This window comes from Watersipora subatra, chromosome 10 (genome assembly GCF_963576615.1).
Source record: "Watersipora subatra chromosome 10, tzWatSuba1.1, whole genome shotgun sequence".
Classification (NCBI taxonomy): Eukaryota; Metazoa; Bryozoa; class Gymnolaemata; order Cheilostomatida; family Watersiporidae; genus Watersipora; species Watersipora subatra.
In genome coordinates this window covers 7223924-7249754 of record NC_088717.1, presented here as the reverse complement: position 1 = coordinate 7249754, position 25831 = coordinate 7223924, and positions in this window count along the sequence as shown.

The window sequence follows — 25831 nt, the reverse complement described above, 5'->3', positions numbered from 1 at the left end:
ATATACTCAGGTACTAGAGAGTATATTGGAAAGCAGTGACATGCGTGATGATATGTCTTCAACCCTCTTATGACCTGCTGTCACATGTCTCTTGATAATATTAGCTTCATGCGTTAAGGTAAGCTTTCTTAGTTATTCATCAAGAGATTTGTCAGCAGAAAAAAACAAGAGAAATGGTACCTTCTTGAATTCAGGCAAAACACTTAAATATATTTAATACGGACTCTAGCATTTTGAAAAGTTATTTCCAGCACTCTCTGACATGTTGCTAAAACGGTCTTTACATAATTTGAGAAATTAAAACTGGAGTAACTTATACTTGTCATATTAACAATAGCATATCTTTCAAAACTCTAAATTCTACCGAAGATTATTTTCTAATTTATTTTCCTTTAAATCTAGATATATTTAATAGTGTTGTAATAAAAAGATTTATAAGATATTGTCTAGTCAAAAGCTCAAATTGTAAATGGCATCGTAGTGTTACTGCATAGAGTTATAGAATAGAGTTGCGTGTGCCATAGAAGCATCTTGCGGTTATATCACGATGATTTCAACACCAAAGTAAATTAGGCTAATAGAGTACACCGGCGATATCCTGATTATACAATTCACAAGATTTAAGTAATGTAACAAACGGCTATCGTATCAATGGGCATTATAATCTAAATTGTTAAACACACAGCTGAAGCATGCTAGCTAGCAAAATAGCAACAATGCTAGCAAATTCAGGTGCTAGGTAGCCAAATCCCAGCATTGCTAGCAGAACATGATGCTAGCTAGCAAAATATTTGCAATGCTAGCAAGGTTAGACGATATCTAGCAAATTATCAACAATTCTAGCAAAGCTAGACACTAGCTAGCAAGATATTAACAATTTTAGCGAGGACAAATGATAGCTAGCTAAATTCCAACAATGCCTGCAAAGTTAGACAATAGCTGGCAGAATATCAACAACGCTAGTGAGGTCAGATGTGGAGTGACTGCGAGTAAAATTGCTATTCCAACTTCCCTGCACAACAACAATACAGTTTTAAGTTTAAAAATAACTACAAAGAATTTGTACTTGATGAATTCAAACATGTGTTCCTAAAATAATGAACGTGAATGAGACGCGTGGCCTTTTTATACTGAAACAATAGAGTGCAATTAGAACTCTAACCTGCTGGCTCCTTGGAGAGGCTACTACACTGGAGTGATTTACGGATCAGACTATTTGGGTGTGAGTGATGCATACCAAGTACAATTCGTGAAACCTTTCGGCAGTGAAATTCAGTTGACCTTTAGTGTTACACTGGTTTAACAATTAGGCATGTGAAAGCTTTTTTTATATGACTCACTCAGAGTTATTCTTGGCAGTAACAGTATAGTCATAACAACAAAACTACTAGAGTTCCTGCTGCCTTAGCTGCTAGAGTCTGTGTTGCCGTAGTTGTTGGAGACATTGCTGGTATAAGGTTCTTTAAATCACTTATAACAACTATATGTAGCGATTACGTAGAACAAAGAGTCTAATAATCCAAATTCTTTGTTTTTTCAGCAACGTTTATGAAATGAGCAGGTCTAATAACCTAGGGTTAACTACAGAATGCGCATTGTGAAGAGAAGTAGTCAAGAGCTGCAGGGATAACCTTACTTGCTAGATGAAAGAGTGATCACACAGCTTAAACCGGTGCACCCAGTTTATGATCCAAATCTGCCATTTATATTACGTTATACAGAACAAGTACCGCATTAGTCCAAGCGCAAGCAGGTGCTCTTTTGGACTCTTAGATATGACTACGCAATATTAATGCATCTATTTACAGAGCCAGAGAGTTCAAAATGATCAAGTCAGCAGGCTTTTTCTAGAAGTACTCCTGAAAAGGCTGCCAACTAAATAATCTCAAACAAAATACATAGCTAAGGGGGGTAGAACTGTCCATAACCCAAAGAGCTGGAATGTTTTAAACCCAACAATCGAGTGGCTTTATGTTAATGACATTTGGTTGCAAGTGGCTATATGTTGATGACACTAGGTGACAAGTGCTAATGTTAACACATGCTTGCAGGTTGCTAGAATTGGAAGCACCAGTTTAAGCTGTTTGATCACTCTACTCTTTAGCAGGATTTATTTGTAATTGGCCACATGTTTTTGACACTTGCTTGCATTTGGAATTACACAACTGAAATTCTTGACTGACTATTATGAAACTCCATGGAGCTCAGGTGTGTTCTGAGGATTCACATTGCTAAAACTCTTTGATGAGTGGGTTTAGTATAAACTAGTACATTTGCTAGTCCAGTGCATTGTGATAGATTCTCATGAGAACTCAGTATATGAAGTGTTGGAGTGGTAGTGCGCTTGCTTTTGAATCTGAGGTTATGAGTTCAATCCTCAGGTAGGGCATTATCTTTTTCCTATTGCTTTTAGTATGACTTTAGACAGACGGATGGACAAACACTTTTCTTATTATATTAAGTATTGCAACACTATTAGTCTGTTAGCAATCAAATAAACATGTTTTTTACACTCCTCCTCCAGTGTAAGAGTTGAGACTAAACTTTCGAGAACTATGAATCATCAACTTATGACTAATCAAAATGACATTCCTGTGATTATAATGTAAAAGTGTCAATGCTAGTAATAAGTAATACTGAACACGGCCTGTCTACATGCACTTATTGTTATCAGCCCATTTAGTCATAGATCATACTGATAAGCTTATTCATAGCGCAGGTAGTACCCAAATCTCACCTTCCACTCTCTGCAGGTCTTTTTAAGTGTTGACCTTTATTTGACCTTCACAGAAAAATTAATTTCGTTGCTGAACTAATACATGATTTGTTTTAAAATACAGGTATTGTTTGTTTCAAATGATCTACAGTCCTGCAAGACAACCTAAATATAGCGCTTAATGCTGCTATGCTTCCTGAACATGTCTTGTTCCTGCACAAAGAATATTCTACAGCGCGTGTTCACAATGTCTGTTCAGTTGAAGTTTGTACCTTACCTTGTGAAAGTAGCTGTAATCCGTACAAGAATGGGCTGAAGAGGCAAAGAAGTAGAATGAGTACAAGATAAATAAGGCTATCAACAGAGCCAACAGCCAACCAATAAAATCTCAGCACACCTACTGTAACTCTTAAATTGTTTGCTTGCGCAAAGCTAGTCTACCCAGTGCTCAGGAACCACAACTCCTATACTGCTAGCATGTAATGTCAGGAAATGTGTTAATGTTGAAAACAGAACTATAGCATTGATGTCAAGTATCATTTATTTATTTGTAGCAAATCAAGATGGCAGCTATGATTATATCAAAGATATGTTTATGCAGTCCTTACAGTTGTGAAGATAAATGGCCAAGAATGTCTATACATGTATGTGATATCATGGCTTATAAAGTAAATAGCGGTGGAGGAGAAGGTACACACAGACTAGTGTTAGGAATTTTGTGCAAGCAGATAGCATTCTAGCACTCAGCTAGTTGGTGTTTATGAAGTAAAGGAGATACAAGCCGCCGCATATTACAAACTGATTAAAATGTTATTAAACAGAATTTTCTAGAACACAAATTATCATATTCTGAAACAATGGATAAAAGAAAATTTGAAAGAGTCTTGGAAAATTCTTTAAACAAATTTGAGACCAAGGTAATCAGGAAAATCAATATTGACAGAAAAAAGCGCAAGCGAATCTCCAACACCTGAATCGGTCAAAACTCAGACTTGTTGTCTGAAGATTCTAGAGAAGCATCGGAATTTTGCACATTAGTCACATGTCAGTATAGTTTGTTGCTAGGGGCAGTTAAATCTATTATGTTTGTTAAACTAGCTGTTTGTAAACGTACATGAAACTAAGGAAAGCAAATAGCAAGATCTAGAGAAAGGGAGACGAATCCAATTAATAAGTATTTCGATTCAGCAAGTGCTCGAGGGATGAACCTATAGAGTTAATAGAAGTGATGAGCTTGTAGCAGTGGCTGATGCTCCACAAATATCCCTTGTGTTAATTAAAGTGGAACATGTTAAATCAAGCCTCGACATATGAAATTGATCCATTCAGATATTCCCTTTTGATATCTGCTGAAACTGTCGTCTGTTAGAGCAAACATTTTTATAAAAATACATTCTATTTTATTTAACTCATTCTAAAGCCAAAAATAAAAATAAATAATTTTAAAATTTTTAGCCTTAAACCAAGAGCATTATTTGAAGCTATATACAAGGTAAACATAAGATTCTAAATTATATGTAAAAAATAAATTAGAAAATTAATAATCCATTGTTATCTTTGCTTTAGAGCTCAATGGTAAATTGAGTAGGAAAATTCATATTTAGTTTATATTAGATATAGCTTAAATTAACTTAATTAATATATTTTTTTTTATTTTTACATTTGTTTTTTAATTTCAATTTGCTTTTTTTCCTACACTCACAAAGTTGCAATGTTTTGAGCAATTTGGGTGTCATGTGCTGCAAATTACTTTGTATTTCGAGTCAAATACTTGCTCACAATTTACATCATATCTAAAAAAGCTATATGTAAAGTTTATCATAAGTTATGCGTAGAGTAAGTTATTTGTAGAGTTGATCATACGTTATATGTAGAGATGATCATAAGTTATATCTAGAGTTGATCATAAGTTATATGTAGAGTTGATCATAAGTTGTATGTAGAGTTGATCATAAGCTATATGTAGAGTTGATCATAAGTTATATGTAGAGTTGATCATAAGCTATATGTAGAGTTGATCATAAGTTATATGTAGAGGTGATCATAAGTTATATGTAGATTTGATCATAAGTTATATGTAGAGTTGATCATAAGTTATATGTAGATTTGATCATAAGTTATATGTAGAGTTGATCATAAGTTATATTTAAAGTTGATCATAAGCTATATGTAGAGTTGATCATAAGTTATATGTAGAGTTGATCATACGTTATATGTAGGGTTCATCATAAGCTATATGTACAGTTGACCATAAGTTATATGTAGAGTTGATCATAAGTTATATGTAGAGTTGATCATAAGTTATATGTAGAGTTGATCATTAGTTATATGTAGAGTTGATCATAAGTTATATGTAGAGTTGATCATAAGTTATATGTAGAGTTGATCATAAGTTATATGTAGAGTTGATCATACGTTATATGTAGAGTTGATCATAAGTCGAACTGTGCTCGTAGTATGAAACTAGATAAGACTACCTAAGACTGATAACAAAGAGTGAAAGCGACTTCTGGTGCTGTAGCATTGATTGTTACCAACCCTTTCAAATATCTAAAATCTTGTTAGACCAATCAATGGTGTTCATATCTCTAAAAGTAAAACTTTCAAAAGTTTCACCACTTTTTAAGAGAATTGCTTATTCAACTTTCAATTTAGATGAATCTTGTGTAAGCTATAATACTCCTATTGATGTAGAACAGTTATTGTTCATGTTGTTATTATTGTTGTCTATCTCATCATTATCTACCTCACCATCAACCTCTTTATTATCATCTTCATCAGGTAATCAATTGTATTTATCAGCCGTGTTACTCATATTATGGCAGCCATAAGATATATAATGATACAGCATGATACTCATTCAGAATAACTAGTCACTTGTTTGTTCACTTCCTTTAATATGAGTCAGATAGTTCCGTATAATGCTCTCTGTAGTCATGGCAATGACATACTAATGTGAAATCTACATTGCAAATGGGCTCGCAGCAACACAATTTGATATGTTTACACAGTGGTGCAGAGTATACAATATCCAACATATCATATATACTATATAGGATTAGTGAAGCCAGCGTTTTCAAAATTTTAGAATATTTATGTTGCTAATGCCCTAGTCGTCTAATGTACTCTGAGTAATCGTTAGGTGTACTATTATGAGTACAAGTATTCTCAAGTGCTGCAAGGCAGTCATACAGTGAAGTAGTTGGGAGTTTGAGTTATAAGCTGAATGTTGCAAGTTCAAATCCCTTACAAAGCAATCTTTTTTGCAGCCTCCAATGATGGCTTCAGACAGACATGATCAGAAAAACACAATTCTTACTATAGTAGAGGTTGCAGTCAGGAGGTTGCAGTCAGGAGGTTTCTCAGTGCAACTTAAAAGTAACTGAGATGTCTGACAAGGAAGTTAATAATCCATCAAGCTGAAACATCAACTGTAAATGAAAGACAGTTATACTAACTCTAGAACGATGCCTTGCTTTTTAGATCATAAAATCTATGCAATAGATATAACAAAAATCTTTTTTGTATTTACTAGCAAGTGAGTGTATACTGTGTTGGCATGGTCTTACATGAGGACCCTTTCACATCATCCCAAAAAGGTTCTCTGTTATCCAGTATTCATCTAAGGAGAGCATTACCTATACATAAAGCATGCTCACCTTGACCTTGGTATTTTGAGGTGGTTAATTTATGAGCATACTAGATGAATGCCCGGCGTTGCACAGGTAACCAAAAGGTTTTGCACAGAAGATTTATTGTTAATCAACATATACAACATTTACCATTCTAGCTTCTAAATGAAGGTGTTTGTTTATTTCTATATGTGTCCGGCCAATGCATAGCACAAATATATTTAAAAAATTGAGGCGTAGCCAAAACAGATTGTTGAACAACATTTCTTTCTTCTTAAGCTACACATTCATTCAAGATTTAAAACAGTTTATAAACAGTGGCAGGTAATGTAGTTGCCATTGGCTAAGTTTCTTTACCCAATAAATTTGATTGTCTCAATATTTTCTGTAATGAGAACAATAATAATAGAAACTCAAGAATTACTTACACAATTATACTTAATACTTGGCATGTATTAAGTACAATTGCTTTCAATAAATGTGTTCACAGATTATTGTTGTGAAAGTCATGTAGCAATTTGTGTTAAAAATCTACACACATGCTGCCGGCTGGCTGATTGAAATTGAATGGAATCCTGAATATCGCCATGCTTGAAGCTATAGTTGCTTTATAGTTCATCAATATTTTAAGTTGTTTAAATTGAATAATGGCTCGTTTTGACACTTGACATAACGACACTTTTGATGGCCAACATGTAACCAAAGTGTTTAAAATAAAGTTTGCCTGTTCTATATTTCTTTTCATTCAAAGGAATGCTGTTTCTAACTAGGGTGTAACAAAAAAGCTTAGCTTTTTTCAGAAAATGATGAAACAACATTAAAATCAATCAAAAGTTGCTAATCTTCATATTATAGTTGGCAAAGTACAACCAATAGCGAGTTCATGAAAAACTAACATATCAGCTTGATGTGAAAGGAACTCAGCATCGCCAAATATTATTAAATGCCATAACAAAAACTATTTAATCTAGAAAGAAAAGCAATAAGTTTCTAAAGAGTTTGAATTGAGAGGCTTGAGTTGATTTGAGAAAATTGAGTTAAAGTCAATCACCTAACTGCAGTTGATGAGTTTGACTTTTTAGTAAATCTAAAGATCTGTGAGCATTAAGTCAAGCCATTGACCAAAGCGGGTGAAGGCAGTAAGTTCTTGTTAGACACATTAAGGTATCAAACTTGAGATGTCAAGGCATTGCTGATAAGAAAACTTAGGGTTTAACCTTAATTCGACCTTATGACGAGATGGGATTAGATGGATTAGAATAGAATAGATTTAATTTAATTAGGTTAACTTTGAGTTGATCAGATTTAATTACATTATATTTTATTATATTAGTCTAATCTAGCCTAACTTAGTCTATATTAAAATTAATTAGAATAGATCAGATTATGTTAGATTAGATTAGTTAAGAGACCAGATTAAATCAGATTAGTTTAGAATAGATTAGATTAAGGTATCTGTAGTGTTAATAGCTGAGTTACTGTAAAATCTTTATTTGAACATCATGGGGCTCTATTTCTCAACCCTTCCCCTGTATTGGCAACTTATTAGATGTGGTTTTAGGAAACTAAATTTAATCCTTTTACTGGCGAAGCGTGTGTCACCTATATTTTAAACTCTCCTTTGAGCAGAGCAACACTAACCCTTTTGGTGCAATCAGTCTGCTATAGCTTACCTTCAACTTGTTGTAGATTTCTAAATATGCACTAGGAAGCCGAGAAAAATCTCTACAAATTGATATCTATTGCTTGCAATTAATCTAAGATAATATTATAGTCTGCATTACAATTTGTTGGAGCTTTCAATTTTTTATTTTATTATAAACTTGAAGGCATATTTTGTTTTATATCTATATTTAACAATGTTCAATAAAAGCTCAGTGCACTCATTGATATGTTTGCTACAGTTTGCAGCAAAAACTAACCTTTTATGTACGGTAGAAGAGGAGCTATGAGCGTCGATCCGTTGTAAGCGATGTTAAGATAACCACAAGGATGCTATCAAATAATATGTTATCAATCTGCAAATTTATAAGCTATATAATACTAATAATCTATTAAATGATACAAATATATATTTATGAACAAGTGACATAAACAAACCATACTTATAATACATCCAGAAACAAAAATTAACATTTTTGAAATAAAAATATTTGTATAGTTTGCTCAGCAGGTTGCATTTAGATTGTTGTTTTGGATGAAACCATTTCATTTTCTCCTGGCTGTCCAATAGCTTCTAAAGTGTCTGCTGGCTTCAAGTCTTCCTCTGCATTGCTGAACTAGTCAATATTAACATTTAAACAATTTTTTAGCTGAGCAAAACTTCTACGCATTGCTAATTAAAAATCTTTTCGCTAAAACAATAATAAACTTTTAGACGCATGCGTGCTGCACAAGTTATAGCCTGAAAATAAAAGCACCGATTGCATCGTAATTGTAAACCGTTCTTCACATGCGTCAAAGTATAAAGACCACGTTATAAAGAAACTACCATTAGCTTGATATGGTTGTTAATTATTTCCATGGCGTTGCTTTAAAAGTTTTCAAGAAAAAACCGTAAGCTTTATTTTGAAGAACAGACTTTAATTTGAACAGCAACTATGAAAGAATTATTTGGGAATGATATTACAGAGTCATTATTAATTTAACTTTGTAGACACCTTGCTACTGATCACTTGTTATTCTGGGTTCGTAAAGACCAAAAATTGTCAAAATGGCGGTCAAATAGAGGTGACATTCAATTAAAGGGCAGCGCTCTATTTTTAACCCTTCTTCTACAGTGGCGGTCAAATAGAGGTAGCGTTCAAATAAAGGTGGCCTTCAAATAGAGGTTTTACGGTAATATGATTGTTGGAGAGAGTGATTGCAGCATAATGACTCAAGATAGCTCCTATTTTAAGCATTAAGTTTGCACTCATTTGTATTGCTCATGAATATTTAAATGAGAGAAAAATCATAAGATATGCGTGCATGTATATCTCTAAAGAATAGCCCAACAAATGGACTATTTTTATCAGCCTCTTGGCAGTTGAATTATATATGATTCTTACTAAATAGCTCAGGTCAGATATTGCTAGCTCTTAGGCATCTGTCAAACATGGGCCTGCTTTCTATTATTTAAAAAGTACGTAAAAGGCTATGCCTAACCCGTCAAAACTGGTAACTTTGCTGATCTCTCAACAATGGTGGGGCGTGGTAACTAACTTTTACTAAATACTGTTTAGTCTTAGTTTTCGAATAGTTCATATCTCGAACAAATCAGGATTCAAAGAAGATAAAAGTGTAAAGGTGGTTAAATGTAAATGTGAAATCATTAGAAAGTTATGGCTAAATATAGTCTATTCCGCTACGATTACAATCAAAAATTATTTGGTATACAATTATATGACTTCAGTTCGTTTCAGTGTTGGCATGCAAAAATTTGTGCACATTGTTCGTCAGTGATGCTCAAAGTTGTGCTCGCCTTTCTCTAGCCTTTGTTAAGCGTTGTTTTTTTTGCTGTTCAGTTTCCAAGGCTTTAGCTGAGGCTTTCCTCTGCCTGTCTTTTTTAAGTCTATCTTCTCTTTCCTCTGATGAATCATTGCGGGTTTTTTTCTTTAGAGGCATCAGACAATGTGTAACCTCTGAGAATACATGTATTTAACAGATTAATAAAAAATATATGACAGAATATGGTAGCATTTTGTAGTTGAAATTTTATAGAACAATGTCTGCCAAAAATGGTTGAATGAAAAATTAATATTAATAATAAAGATTGGAAACTAACTAAGTAATAATAACAGTGATGGAAAATGAATAATGTTTAAACTTCAAACACGATACTCAAATTATGTTTAAAAAAATGCAAGTTGAAATAATAATGATAATGAAACAAACTTTAAAAACTTATATTATAAACTTCAAAAGTTGCATGAAATTTATAAATGTAATAAGAGAAAGCAACTGTATGAACTTATGTGGTCTCGTGGTTAAAGCGTTGAAATGTCATCCTGTGACCGCGATCTTTGTTAGTTCAAGTCCAGAATAATGTGGAATTTTAAATCCAAAACTTTAGTATCTATAACTAGACATACTGAAAACAAAAAACATACTTTCAGAAATATATATATAGATAAGCTGGTATGTACTGGTATAATATGCCCGTTGAACTGAAAATTCCCTGAGTATATTTTGTAGTCTGTTTAAAAATCTTTTAAAGAGTATTGAAATGTTTTGGTTTACAAAAAAATAATTACTTAAAGGTTGACTTGCAACAAAATTACATTACAGTTATTTGATATCAAAAGATTTACAATGTCTTACTTTGTTGTGTTGTAAGTGCCAAATATGTGGAAATGTGATTACAAGCTCTTAAAAGCTCAAAAACGAAAAGCCGCCGTAGATTGGAATCTCTTTATTTCGATGACGTAACCACAAAATTTGGTTATCGTCTTGTCACGTATGTTCTCACGTGAATTGAAAGGCCAATACAAAGCTCAATATAAAGCTTATCGTAGCACTAGTTTATGACATACACTTCGGGTTTTACCGAGGACCCCGTATCAAATATAGATGCTCTCTACTTTACAGTTTTGTTTCGGCCTGGTCTAATTGGCAAGTCGTAATCTGATCATGTGACCCAATACTTCGCAAATAATTTTTGCAGCGCTTTTCGATTATCACAGGTGACCAACAGGCTCGTCATGATTATCAGACAATGATATGTACTCCTTCGAGGTAAGGTTAAAATGTTTAATGAATTTTTACGGTAAGGTATAAGATATCACTGCTAAAAGTGACAGCATGACGATGACGATAAAACAGACGCGTAAGAACAATAGACATGGTTTTATTAAATGCGTGAAGTATATTTGTAAAAATATTTCGACGAATAAGATTGCATGAAAGTGTAAACAGAAACCATTTCTCACAGCTACATCACATTTGAGCCATTTTGGAAAGGGAATCCAAACTACGGCGGTCTTGTGTGGCTGCGATTTTCTGTTCGTTTTCTAGCTTTTATGAGCTTGTAATCACCTTTCCACATATTTTGCACCTACAACACAACAGAGTAAAACATGGTGAATCTTTTCATATAAAATAACTGTAATGTGAATTTTGTTGCAAGTGAACCTTTAAGAATCATATAAACAGGCCATCTGGTATAATACGACCAAATCTCTAGGGGTGCTTACAATTAAACGCAACATTTAAAACTTTGGCAGCGAATGCATTTAAGTCAGCGTTGAACTTATGTAGAGGCTTAAATGATGCAATTTATGTTTAACCTTGTCATGTTTCTTTACACTGACAATATAGAATATATAAAAACACATTTATACCAAATATAGAATATATAAAAACACATTTATATATACCGAAATTGAAATACTTTGAAAGCTGAGATTTTAGCTTACATTCAATGCGTCAATACTGACTACAAAAAAGTAACAAACACTTTTTTATCCATGCTCATTGCTTCAAGTGAGAGTTTCAGCTTTGGACGTAACAACTGAAACTAATATAAGCCTAATCAAAGGAGTAACTAACAGCCTAAGCAGCTTACAAAGTATTTTATATAATACAGTATGAACACATGAACACGTACATTTAGTTAATGGCTGTAAAACCATTAGCGTAAGTGAAAGCATAGTATTTATGTGGGCATCATTCAATAGATGTGTTCAATTTCTGACCTGCAATTGGAGCACTGACTTTGCACTGAGATTAAGGACAAATTGATAGGGAGGTAAATTAACTGTATTGTATGCATCAGTAAATATCTTATTGCCATCGGTGTGCACTAAATACATTCCCATAGCAAGATAAATGCCAGTGAGATGTTATAAACTTGCTACAATCTCCTTGGGAAACTAATAACGATTTTTAATGCTTTAAAGCACCTGCCCACAAGTGACAAATTGTCATTAGCTCTGAGGCCAACTAGCTATACAAGAACTAAAGAAGGCTTCATGAGAACCCATTTTAATTTAATTTGCAATTTAAATGTCAGACAAAGTTGAATAAACTAAAAGGTTTTAAGCCTAAATTATGTTTTTGAGCCCCAACATTTTACTTATGCACACAGAATTACAAATTTGGAACATTCTACCATTTATATTTTTGTGCAGAATATAGACCATGTTTATAAGCTGCAAACATATTATAAGATCTATAAACATATTCAAGAGTGTAAACACGTGTTTGGGAAACAATAATTATGCGTTAGAAGTTTATAATATTTGGCATGAGTGGCTTGTTTTTGACCGGTCAATCGGCTTTAGCTAGGTCGAGTGGTCAGTCATTATCTCAGTAAACAGGCCTAGCAATTGACCACAGCCAATATAAGGTAGCCTGAGTTTGACTGTGCAAACAACAAGTTGAGGGCTCAACTCTGAGGTCTGTTTTCAGTGACAGATCTGTAAAGTTGTCTACCGTGGCTTAACCAGTGGCTAAATCAGGATTCTGTTCTCGCCTCCTTCTCGTAAGAAAATTCTATAAAGTTTGTCTAACTGGTGCTATCTAAACTCCATTCTGTCTCTTTAAACTCTGGTGAATATTTTATGATTGGCTGATATCTCTTTTAGGCCTCAATCTAATATATTTCACTCGCATCTAGACACACCTTTAATCAAATACATCTCTCTGACAATCTCTGTTGTCATAAATATATAGAGTTGGCACAACTGCCACTCTTTTCGTTGTTAGAGATTTCTATTGTGTGCTCAGATATAATAGCCGAGCTGGTAAATTTTATAAACAAAATATCCCATAGTTTCTTTTTTATATAGGCCTAAAAACTAGGAGTAGTTAGATATCGTTAATAAAAACAAGAACCATCTACTTTATTCATTGCAAAATTTCAAATTCAAGCAGAAAGTTTTTCGAGCACAGTTGCTTCCTTTTTAGAAGTTTGTCTTTTCTAATCACCCTTTTTTTCAGATTGGTTGTCGCGTAGTTTTTTTGAGTTTCGCATGATTTTATAATGTTGGTTTTTAGTCAAAGTAAAATTTTACTTATAGGGCGGGAGTTATCAGTAAGAAATTGTGATTTGCAACTTAATTGTTTTAAAACTAATTTGAAGGAAGTTACTAGTAGCCAAAAACTTTGCAATTTATTCCATATTTTCACCTTTTTCACGTTATTTTTTCACGGATGTAATATAACAATGTTTATAACTTTATTTGCAGACTTACTACGGTCAGAAAAGAAGCTATAGCTGCCTTTAGTTTTCTGGATTAGTTTCAGATTAGTGTAATACCTTTGTGATTATCTTATTAAGCTTTTTCTAAGTTTTTTTGTCTTTTTTGCATGGTTTTATTTAGTATTTCTTCTATGTATAAAAAATTTTTTAACCGCTTCCTTTGGTCTTGTTGCTTCGAAAACAGCTTATACAATTTCTAGAATTATCACCAAAACTTTGTCTCAGCAAACTATATTTTCATCGGCCTATAAATTATGTGGATCATTTGTTAAGTTGCCTTCACCTCCATCTCCTATACAGAGGCAAGTCAGACAGCTAGCCAACACTATAGAAGTTGTTTCCTCTTACCTTTCCCACATTTATTTTACACTTATGAGCTTTATGTAATATTATATTATCTGAGAATAGACTACTCCTGCTAAAAGATAACATGAATTAAACAAGAATGTTATTTATTTGTTAAAAATGACTTAACTACATGTATGATTTTTCTTATTAATTTTTAGCACTTCTACAATTTGGTGATGGAGTTCTTGTTATTGGCATAAAGAATACGCAGCTCCAACTATGAAGCTAACCACCTTAGATTTTTTGTTTGAGGTTTAAGATCAAGGTTGCTTTAGCAGAGTTCCTTAACCTGAAACTCTCTACTAAAACGAATGCAAATGCTAGTGTTTACAGTAAAAGCAATCGCCATTCATCTTGTTGCTTTGCTGCAGATGCCAGATGCAAGTGGTATACAACAATAGAGACTGTATGTTCAACAATGCATAAACAAACAATGAGTGTAAATAGGTGAGTCTGTCAGCACACATTATTAAAAATGAAGATTTTTAACTAATAAAGTTTTATCTTGACAAATATTTAATAGCCAATCAGCTTAATGATCTTTTGTAAAACTTTTAGTCTTTTCACTTAGAATATGAGAATAACTCATTCAATTTATCCGGTTTTATTTCTCGCACACTTGAAACTAAAAAATACACTAATACATACTAAGAACACCTTTGCTTCACGTAGTATTTCATGACTATTATACACAGTGACATGTTCCCTGCTTTAATAGTCTGTAAGCAACCACAACTTGAAAAGCCTATTCTTTGTAGCTCATTAATTACATGTATATGCCAATCAATATTGTATATAAAAGGAAACAAAATATTATAAATATATATACTAATTAATTATATCTGTTCTAACTAAAGGTTTGGACGGTTTGTCTTTGGGTAGTTTGGTACCTAGCGAGTCTTTGGCTTTAAAACAAAATCAATGATTGGTTGAATGGCTACTGCTGAAGAGTAAAGGTCAAGGCAGCAAATATTTGCTTTTCTGTATGTTCATAAATGATGCAGTGTAATACTATATCACAGCTCTGCACGTTAAAGTTAGTTTAACAAGCAATTATTGACACACTGCTACAGGTGGTTTATAACATACCTGGTTCATAAAAATTTCTACTAGTAAAAATGTTTTGATGAATACAGGCAAGATTGCTAACAGGTAAATTCTAGGTGAATTGGCTATAAAAGTTGAGCATACATGTAAATGCATATACTCCATGTGCTCCAACTCACTGTTGGGGATGAATAGATAGGATGACTAGATAGGCATGCCCATACACATTCTGAGTCTAGAGAGCATGCTGGTTTGTTTGTATCAGAAGTAACTGCAGCCTTCAATGAAAGTTCATTTAGTTTTCACACAGTTTCTCTATTTCTTTCAATGATGTCTTATTTATATTTCTATTAGTGCTACAAGTTTTCTTGTAAAGAGTTCAAAGCAATTGTTATAAGCTTTTATTTCCGTCTTTTACAATAAAAAAAAGATATCATCACAGCTATTTGAATTTTTTCAGGTTTGTCTTTGTTTGTAAAAAGTAGAACAAAATCTATTACGATGTGAAATAAGATTTGTAGATTGTAGATTTATTAAGAAAGATAAAATAATTACTAAAAACTATGAGCTTTAACACTGTTAAACTCATACGTATGATCTAAACTTGAGTAGAGCTGAAGATAATTTGAGAAAATATGTGTACATGTGTTCATATTACTGCCACCATAAAGTTGATGTAAAAAAAGTGAAAATTACCATTCTAAGTGATACAAAATTTAGCTAATATAAAACAATACATATCAATAAAAAGCGTGTTGGCTACACAAATTATATAAACCGCACTTTTTCATGGCTTAAAAATTTTTTGGGCAATTATTGCGATTCCTAATATACCAGTTTAGCATCTTAAAACTCATTTAACTATTTGCAATACCAGTGAGGCTCATAATGCCAAGTAGCTGAAATGGGAGTCTTTTATTGGCTGCTCCATCTCATCTTTAGGTGACATTGGTCCAATGATGACGAATCCTATTCTTTCTATACTAATCAAAAATATAAAATTCTTTAGAGGCAGAATGAAAAATATATATAAAATTTAAGGAACATAGTCCCTAGACATCTTTGCTTTCTTTATCATGATGCGAATTTTTCTTCCTACAACTCTTTCCGTTACAATTAGGTTCATAGGAATTTCCTTTTTATGGGTTTGTTCGTTCTTACTGAGATGTCAAGGTCTCCGCTGTTTCTGTTTCAGTGTTGCCTTTTTCTCTAGCAGAAAAATTAGTGTTCATAAAAGCCTAGTTAGTTTTTCCGGATCTTTTTGTTTTCAAGATGGCCACCATTTTGCTCTCAAGATGGCAGATCTAAAATGCATTGAAACAAAATTCTATTCGAGCATCGAAACACAACACATACTTTATATGGTTTAGGATTTCTCCAGTTTCATCGAGCAATTGTGGCAGCCAAGTTGCCAAAAGAAGATGAGATTTTTTGTAGCTGATATTCAAGCTTGTTGTACAAGTTGTTTTTCTTGCTTGGTCAGACTCTTGTCCTCATCTTAGATTTTAACTTTAGTTGTTTCTTTATTTTTATATGTAATAGAGATAATACTAATATGTGAACACTGTTCTGTGCATGCAGGTGTATACACGTACCTGTAATTTGTATTTCAACTTTTATCCTAGACTTAGAGGTTTAAGGTTAGTCAATCAAACAAATTAGATAACACTAATAATAAGTTATATAAAGTCTGGTGGCTCGTTGACTGAGGTTCTGTATTTTGTGGAGGATATTATAAAATAATCTAATTTTTGCCAGTATTGGAAGGAATCTCAACTAGTCTAAGTAATAGCATAGGTGCCTGAAATCTATCTTAGAATTTACTTAGTATTTCAATGTTGGCACCATTCAACCTACACAAAATACACCATGGAATCTTATTTCAGTATTACAAAAATTGTTCACACTGATTTTCTACTTATTTTGTTATCAGAATCTCCTTTAGACTGTCTCTCTCCCTCTCCCTCTTTCTCTCTTACTCCCTTTCTCTCTCTTTCTTTCTCTCTCTCTCTTTCTCTCTTTCTCTCTCTTTCTCTCTCTTTTCTTCTCTCTCTTTCTCCCTCTTTTCTTCTCTCTCTTTCTCTTTCTCTCTCTTTCTTCCTCTCTTTCTCTCTCTTTCTTTCTCTCTCTCTCTCTCTTTCTCTCTCGCTTTCTCTTTTTCTCTCTCTTCCTCTCTCTCTTTTTTCTCTCTCTCTCTCTCTCTTCCTCTCTTTCTCTCTCTCCCCTTCTCTCTTTCCCCTTCTCTCTCTCCCCTTCTCTCTCTCCCCCTCTCTCCCCCTCTCTCCCCCTCTCTCCTCCTCCTCTCTCCCCCTCTCTCCCCCTCTCTTCCCCTCTCTCCCCCTCTCTCCCACTCTCCCCCTCTTTCTCCCCCTCCTCCCCCTCTCTGTCTTTCTCTGTCTTTCTCTCTCTTTCTCTCTCTCTTCCTCTCTCTCTCTCTTTCTTTCTCTGCTTCTCGCTCTCTCTCTCTTTCTTTCTCTCTTTCTTTCTCTCTGTCTTTCTCTTTCTCTCTCCCTCTCTTTCTCTCCCTCTCTTTCTCTCTCTCTCTCTCTCTCTCTCTCTCTCTCTTTCTCTCTTTCTATTGCTTGAAAATGGTAGCAGATCTGCAATCACCTCGATTACAAGCAGTCATCAGCCAGGCCATAAGCTTGTATTGATCTGCCTACATTTCAAATTTCTCTTAGCTGCATATTTATAATAGTTGATGGAGTCACGTAAATCTCTGAATGAAACTAGGTGAATTGGAGCTCTCATTAACTTGACACAAATATAAACAATAAATAAATCTGCAATTTAATTTATCAAATACAGATATTTCAACAACAAAATAATATGGTTGAGATTTCAATATATTTTATTTAATATACCAAAAATTTACTGCTAAGTTAATAATATAAGTAATACTAATTGCAGTGGTGGCTCAGACCGTAGTGAACTTTCACCCTCATGGAAGTGGGTGCATTCAAAGTTGGACTTCAAAGATTTACTTCATCTAGTTGATAATTTGGAGAATGGGAAAGAAGATGAAGATGGCTACGCAACGTTCTCTAGTGGTAAGTAGAATATAATCATTATTATTTATTTTATTACTAGATGAATGCCTAGCGTGTAAGAGTAATACAAAAAGTTTGGCATAGAACATTTATTTTTAATTGGCTAAGTTGCTTTACACAACAAATTTGAATGACTTAAGCTAGTCTAAATTTTTATTGTAATAAGAGCCATGATACAATAATGATTGTGTCATGATCTCTCATGCAATCATAGTCCTTAAGAGTACTAGACAAAGTGCGAAGCATGCTATTTTAACCAATTGCCATTAAAAATTGGCATTTGTAATAAGTATGACCACAATTATTCCATTGTATAGCAATGTAGCCACTCGCTTCATGGATAGGCTTGCTTATCTGCAGACCTGGAGTTTCTGAGTTTAAATCTAGTGCAAAGCAAATTTGTCATTACTATAACTTCATTGCTATAACTGGACACAAGAACGTCAGACAGACAACCACTGAGATTTATATAAATATATTGACAGTCAGTGATTAGCAGACTCAACCAAAGCAATAGAAAAATGAGAGCTATTGAGAATTACGGCAGGTAGATTTGCCACCAACATAGCAATAAATACTCAAACACAAGAGAAAAGATCTGGTTTTTCAGATGTTACCTGCAACTACGTGCATGCAGCAATTAGCAATGAGTTTGTAAAAACCTAAGTGTCTACTATAGATAACTAGTAAAACTTTTTTGCTAAATGAAACAAAACTGCTCATCTTGTGTTGATGATGTAGTCATAGTCTGTGGTGTAGTATTTGTTGCCCCTAAAGTCTAACGTCGTGGTGTAGCCTGCGTTTGCTCTGCAATCTGAGTTTATGGGAAATCTATGTTGGTGAAATAGTCTGTGGTGATGATGCAACTTAGGTTGATAATATAATCAACTAGCTGTGCTACCCGGCGTTGCCCGGGTAATAAAAATGTCTTTTGACAGAAAATTGATTTGTATTTAACATATAAAAACGTTTCCCATTCTAACTTTCAAATTACATATCATGAGAAAAGTGTTTTGTGTAGTTGAAATAAATTAAGAGAAAAATAAAAACAACTGTAAAGATTTTAAAACTTTGTCAAACAACTGTAACTTTCAAGCTGTTAGCCAGGCACATGGCCAATGGAAAAATCTTGTAAGCTTCTAATGACGGTAAGCTATGACTTTGCGTCTGCATTTTTGCCCAGCTACAACTATTCTAATAATTGCTATAGCTGGACAATCAATCCTACAAATACACATACGGACATACTTTGAGAAATATATATATATAATTATATAAGTAGATATAATTGCTGTCAATGATGTACTCTGCTTTTGCAGCCTAGTTTGGTTTTTAGATAAGCTAGTTAAATAATACTGTTTAAGGTGGTGATATAGCTATTACAAGAAGGAACAGTTTTACAGTCAAACCTCAGTTTAGTATCTCTGTCGAATATCTAACCATGCCAATATTTAATCATGTCTAATATAATTATAACCTTTTCTAATACCTACCGCAGCCTAATCTCTAACTGCGTCTAATGTCTGTATCTGATATTTAAATGTCTTGCCTTTAACTGTGTCCAATATCTGTGTCTGATATTTAAATGCCTTGTCTTTAACTGTGTCCAATATGGCACCATGCTTTCCAGCATAATACTTTTTTACATAGATTACAAGTACTTGATGTTAGAAGATGACATATCAGCAGAGGCTGCCAGCTATACAGACACCATTAAGGGAGAACATGTTTCTATGCAGAACGAAAACTGGAATACAACCAATGAGGGTTTTTTTGAGAACATCGGAGCAGCAAAATCGGAACAACGAGTCGATAATTTGGAGATTCAAAGCGAATTGGCTTTTTTTGAGTCAAAGTCAGCAGAAAAATCAAAGGAAGATTATGTGCTTCCATTGCAAAGCGCTTCACTTATTCATGGTGAAATCAGAAAGCATTCTGAACCCAAAATCAACATTTGGAAGTGGCTAGAATTACAGCAAGCAGACTTGAGAAACAACAGCTCAACAGCTAGCCTTAATGTCACCCCATCGATGAGAGACTCTGTAAGACATTGCTCAAAAACTGACGAGTCTGCATTTCAGCTTTGGCAGCAAAACTCTGAAGAAAAATCTGACACAGAATCATGCCATAGTAGTTATTCTGAAGCGAGTAGCTCTCTCTATTTTGATGCAGCAGATTTGCCAAAAATACCTTTGCTTTCTGCTTCTAACACTCAACAGGAAATAGGATTTCCAAATGTCGAAGTCCAAAACATGAAAGGAATAGATAGTTATGATGCTTTCTTAGTTTCTGACCAATCTAAATGTGAAGCTCTCTCAGATTGTTCTCAAGCTGAAGACTATAGCAATCGGTCAGCGAATCCTAATTTCTCTCATGAATTTCGAGAGAAAGTAGTGCCATCTGTCTTAAAATTTGAGAGTAGAAACGAAGCTATGAAGAAATGGCCAGATGAAGAGCTGCGTAGAGTATCCTCTTCACCAATAGTTTTTGGAAAAGCCAGCGGAGAGCGATATTTGGCTTTAAAGAGTTTAGGTGACTCTAAACGCCATGACGATGACTTTTCAGCAACAAACACTTACTTTGGTAAAACTAAGAAATCTGTTGATCAAAACTTTCCACCAAAAACCAAAAATGTGCCTCAGCAAAATCAAATAGGGGATGTAACAACTAAAATGCTGTTACACGAAGCTCAGAAAGGCGACATGACGGTAAAAAAAAGAGTGCATCGAAGAAAGCCTGGTTCTCCTATGGTAAGACTTGGTCATTTTGTTATTCTAACTCACTAGCAAGAGACTTCCGTTGGCATAATTACTAAAGTGCAAACTGATAGTTCCTCTTTTACAAAAGTCAGCCTGTCGGCCAATTATACTCTTTCCATAGATACACAGTTTTATAACATCATGTGTTTTAGATAAAGCCAACCGAAGCTCATCAACAATTTTTAGACTACAAATCAAAACTTTCAGGGAACCAATCAAATTTGGTTAATGTTCCTTTATCAACTAAGAGAAACTCTCAGCCCATTTTATCTGCAGACTGTAACATAAAACAAGACACTACCTGTCCACTAAAACAAAATCCAGAGACACAAGTTCTAGGTTTATCAGCAAACAGTGACACTACATCAGACAACCAGAATGACTCGGTGCGTCAGCAGAAGTCTGCAACTGATGAGCTCACTTTTCCTAGTACTTCTGTGCGTTCTGATGAGACTTTCAGTTTTCATATTAGTGTACAAGGGAAGAAAACTCAAAGAGGAAGGAGTGAAGCTGATCTTAAGACAAGAGTAACAAGTGAGGTAAAGGAGATGCTTCAAACAACGTTTCAAGCAACTTCCGAAGTCATGTCTAGTAGCAGAAAGGTAAGACAAATAACATACCAACTAGCATAAAAGGCAAATTATGTTTATAAATATCAAGAAGTATAGCAACTGGTTTCTCGACCCAATTATTTAGATTTAAAAACAAATGACAAAATTTTGATTTAGTTGACAAAGTTGTGGGTGCATAAAACCGAATTTTAGTATTTAAAAAAATAAAAAAGATTTCAAGTTGTTCTTATATTATTTCAATTAATTTGATTTAATATAAATAATTTAATATAGATGATTAGTGTAATTTAATAACAAGTGAATATAAAGACATGACAGTTACTAAATATTGGAATGTATACCTGAATATTGTGGTTTACTCTATACATTTATTAACAGGGCCTAATTATTTGTTAACATGACCTATTTATTTGTTAATATGACCTATTTATTTGTTAACATGACTTATTTATTTGTTAACATGACCTTGTACCATCAAGTATAAAACTACTGATTGTCTGCTAGTTATCGATACTGTTAGGAACTATACTCTAGATAAATTTGTACCTATTTTAATATTTTTTAACTTAAGAATATTTGCTAGTTTTAGCAGGTTTGGACAATGTTATTGTTACCAAACATATAAATTTATCCTTTTCGTTAATCCATTAATGCTCGAAAGCCTTGATGCAGGTTCAAACAGAAACAGAAAGTGTGAAAGAAACGATCTCAAAAAACTGTTCAAGTTGCCATAAAAATAGCATTGAATCAGTTAGTAGAAAAACAGAGGATGATACGAGTGAGATGATCTCTCAAGCTATTACATGTTCAAAATCTGATGTTGAGAGATCTACAGAAAGCCGTCATCAAATCAAGATTTCTAACTCTGATCAAAGTAAGCGACAAACTCACACATGCCTCACAGCTGTTAACAGTCATTAACAGTTGTTAACAGTTGTTAACAGGCTTTAAAAGCTTTTAAAAGCTATTAACAGCCTTTAAAGCCTGCTAACAGAGGTCACCAGCTTTTAACAGCCGTTAAAAGTTGTTAGCAGTTATGTTGATAATTTTTAAATGATTTTACCAATTGTTTTAAATGTTTAGCCTTTTGTTAAATCTTAAGATAGTTGTTTATCAGTCCAAAATTTCAGTGTTGTAGATTTAGGACTTTTAAATAAAGGCGACATAAGCCTCATTACGCCCGGCAAAGGGTTAAATGAATTATCTATGCTATCAATAAAATAACAAAAATCAGTGCGAGAACTCACTTTGGTTTTTGTCGCATAGACATTCAAACAAGTTCATACAGAACTCATATAAAAAGAGATGTTGTTGACTATACTATTAGAATAAATTGTATTACATTGAGGTAACATGGCTTTATCTGTGGACTTGCCTGATTTGCGCAATTATTATTTAGCCAATTCACCGAGTTAAAAATGTTTTTTAGAAATTCCCAAATATGTCTTTAGGATTTTTACATCTGCTGTTAATCTATGCTGTCTCAGACTTGACGGAGAACTCAACTAGAGAGTTACTCAGTTACTCAAAGACATCTACTAGAAGTCATCGAAGCAGATATCAGTCATCAATTTACAAATACAAACCTCAGAGTAATGATGATCCAGCTACGAGAGAAAAAAAGATGAAGAAAAATAATGTCAGTTCGGTTTTTGATGTAAGAAAGTTTGATACAATACTCGACCATATATTTCCTTCTGGTGATCCGGCTGTTGTGCGGGAAGTGTTTGAAGAGAATTTGTGTTCTCCTGATGGGAATACTCCAGAGGAGCTGTTTGTGCAGAATATTCCTCCAACGTAAGTCATAGTTATGTGATTATGCTGCGAGTTAGATTCATGACAATAGTAAACTGAATAGCAGGTTAAAAAAAGACTAGATTAACGAGGATTTATGCTAGTATTTACCAAAAGTATACCAAAATGCACCAAAGTATACCAAAATGCACTAAAGTATACCAAAATGCACCAAAGTATACCAAAATGCACCAAAGTATACCAAAATGCACCAAAGTATACCAAAATGCACCAAAGTATACCAAAATGCACCAAAGTACACCGAGTATACCAAAGTACGCCAACAAGCAATTTAAACACATTAAATTAATAACATAGCAAGATAAATAAAATTAATAAATGGCTGATGTAAAACAGTAGATTTTTGCTTAAAAGATAATATCAAATTTTTAGGTGTGTTAAAAAAAGATACAAAATAATGTATACACAGAAAGTTGTATTTACAGATAACATATTGCAAGTGCTACCACGGTATCATAATAGTTGAAATTCACTTCAGCACAAGTTGTGTCATTTTCTGTAGGGTAAGTGATCAGTTTAATTTAACTTACTGTCTGTAAGATAAGTTATCAGCACAATTTAATTAACCGAACAAATGAGCTCTCTGTGAACATTAAAATGGAGCTATACAGATTTATGAGTTTATAATATGGTATGGTGTTTAACAGCATAGAACTAATACCACTAGGAGCAGCCGTGGCTATTGGTCGAAATTGCCTGACCTGCAACCAACAGGTAAAGACCCAGTAAAGACCACTGGTGGTCACAGAAATATCATTTAATCTCAACTTGCCCTTTGCAACTGGGCGTGTCTCCAGCCATTGAGCTTCCCTTTTAATTCTGCCAATACTTAATACTGCTTCGTATTTAGGAAACTGTGGCCTAGTAGTCTGAAATACTGACCTTCAAGCGACAGGTTTGGGGTTCAACTCTCAGTAAAGACCACTGGTGGTCACAGAAATAACATCTAATCTTAAATTGCCTTCTGCAACTGGATATGTTTCTAGTCATCGAGGTTCTCTTACCAATTGACTCTGACATGTTTAGCTAGAGCCAATGTTTGTATAACAATGGCCCTTAAAAACATGCACAGCCTCTGATAGCGGTAAGCTAAGCAGACATCAAGCTCGATGTTTGAGGGGTTGCTCACTCCAATGAAATTCGGCATCAGCTAATGCAAGTCAATACTCATATCGCGGCTCAATATCATCTTCTAGTTGTTACTAACTTGGCCCCGAGGTGAGAATGCAGAAACAAAACTAGTCAACCTGTTGCAGTCACCATTATGATCATTCTTTACAAATAAAGTGTCACAAACATACATTTTTAACAGGATCGCTTACGCTGACAAAGAAATGGCTATCAGACACTCCAGTCAGCTATACAATGAATTGACAGCCAATGATGAGCCAGCATTCGACTCTGACCTTCCTTTACAAGTACCCTTCCTCATTTCCTATCAGTTTCAGTATGTTAGGACTGACAAGGGCAGATATGTCGATTTAGGTGAGTGATTGGTTCCTGAAAACTTGTGATCATAAGCTATATTTATCTGTGTTAATATATCTCTCCTTGTCATCGTTCGTGTCTGTCTGTTAGTCTGACTAACTGCTATGCATCTCCACATTTTATTTGACAAATCTTTTCTAAACTTCACACACATATGTTCCATGCCTCTTGCCACGTTGCCAAAAATATTTGGTTTCACAACCCATCTGATACCTGACTACCAGTCTCTTAAACACCCACCCGCAGGTGATCTGACTGGAAATGAGAAAAATCCCAGGCAATATCTGGCTTACTGGTAGTGTACGGATAAATAGCATAAATACGCTATGACAATAAATTACAAAGTTGGGTTGATGAGGTTTTTGACTCAATTTAGAATTTAACTAATTTTAATAACTCAACAATAATAGTACAAAAGTTATTGTATTAACAGTGAACTCATTAGTGCACATAGTTTGCTTCATTTTCAATAATATAGCTGCAGGTGGCTGGTTAACAGGCTAGTTCTCACAAACCAATCTGTGTTTAGAAACCAAATATCTTTGGGGACCTGGCGGAAGATAAAAAAATATATGGCAGGTATAACAGGTTAAAAGGTATAACAGGTTGAAAGGTATAACATGTTGAAAGGTATAACAGGTTGAAAGGTATAACAGGTTGAAAGGTATAAAAGGTTGAAGGTACAAAAGGTTGAAAGGTACAAAAGGTTGAAAGGTATAACAGGTTGAAAGGTATAACTGGTTGAAAGGTATAACAGGTTGAAAGGTATAACAGGTTGAAAGGTATATTAGATTGAAAGGTATAACAGGTTGAAAGGTATAACAGGTTGAAAGGTATAACAGGTTGAAAGGTATAACAGGTTGAAAGGTATAACAGGTTGAAAGGCATAACAGGTTGAAAGGTATAACAGGTTGAAAGGTATAACAGGTTGAAATGTATAACATGTTGAAAGGTATAACAGGTTGAGAGGTATAACTAGGTAAATGATGAGCAGGTTTAAAGGAAGCTGGCATAGATTAATAAAAATTAAACGACCAGCTCAAGTAAAATGAGACAATCAAAGTTATTATTTGTAATCTTTATTACTTAATGGTGTTACTAAATGCAAAATATTTTTGTTTTAAAAATAAAAACTGAAAATATTTTTATTAGGATTTTGTAAATTCTGTTTGTATGTTTTTTATTTGATGCTTAAAGGGCCACAGTAATTTACGCACTTGA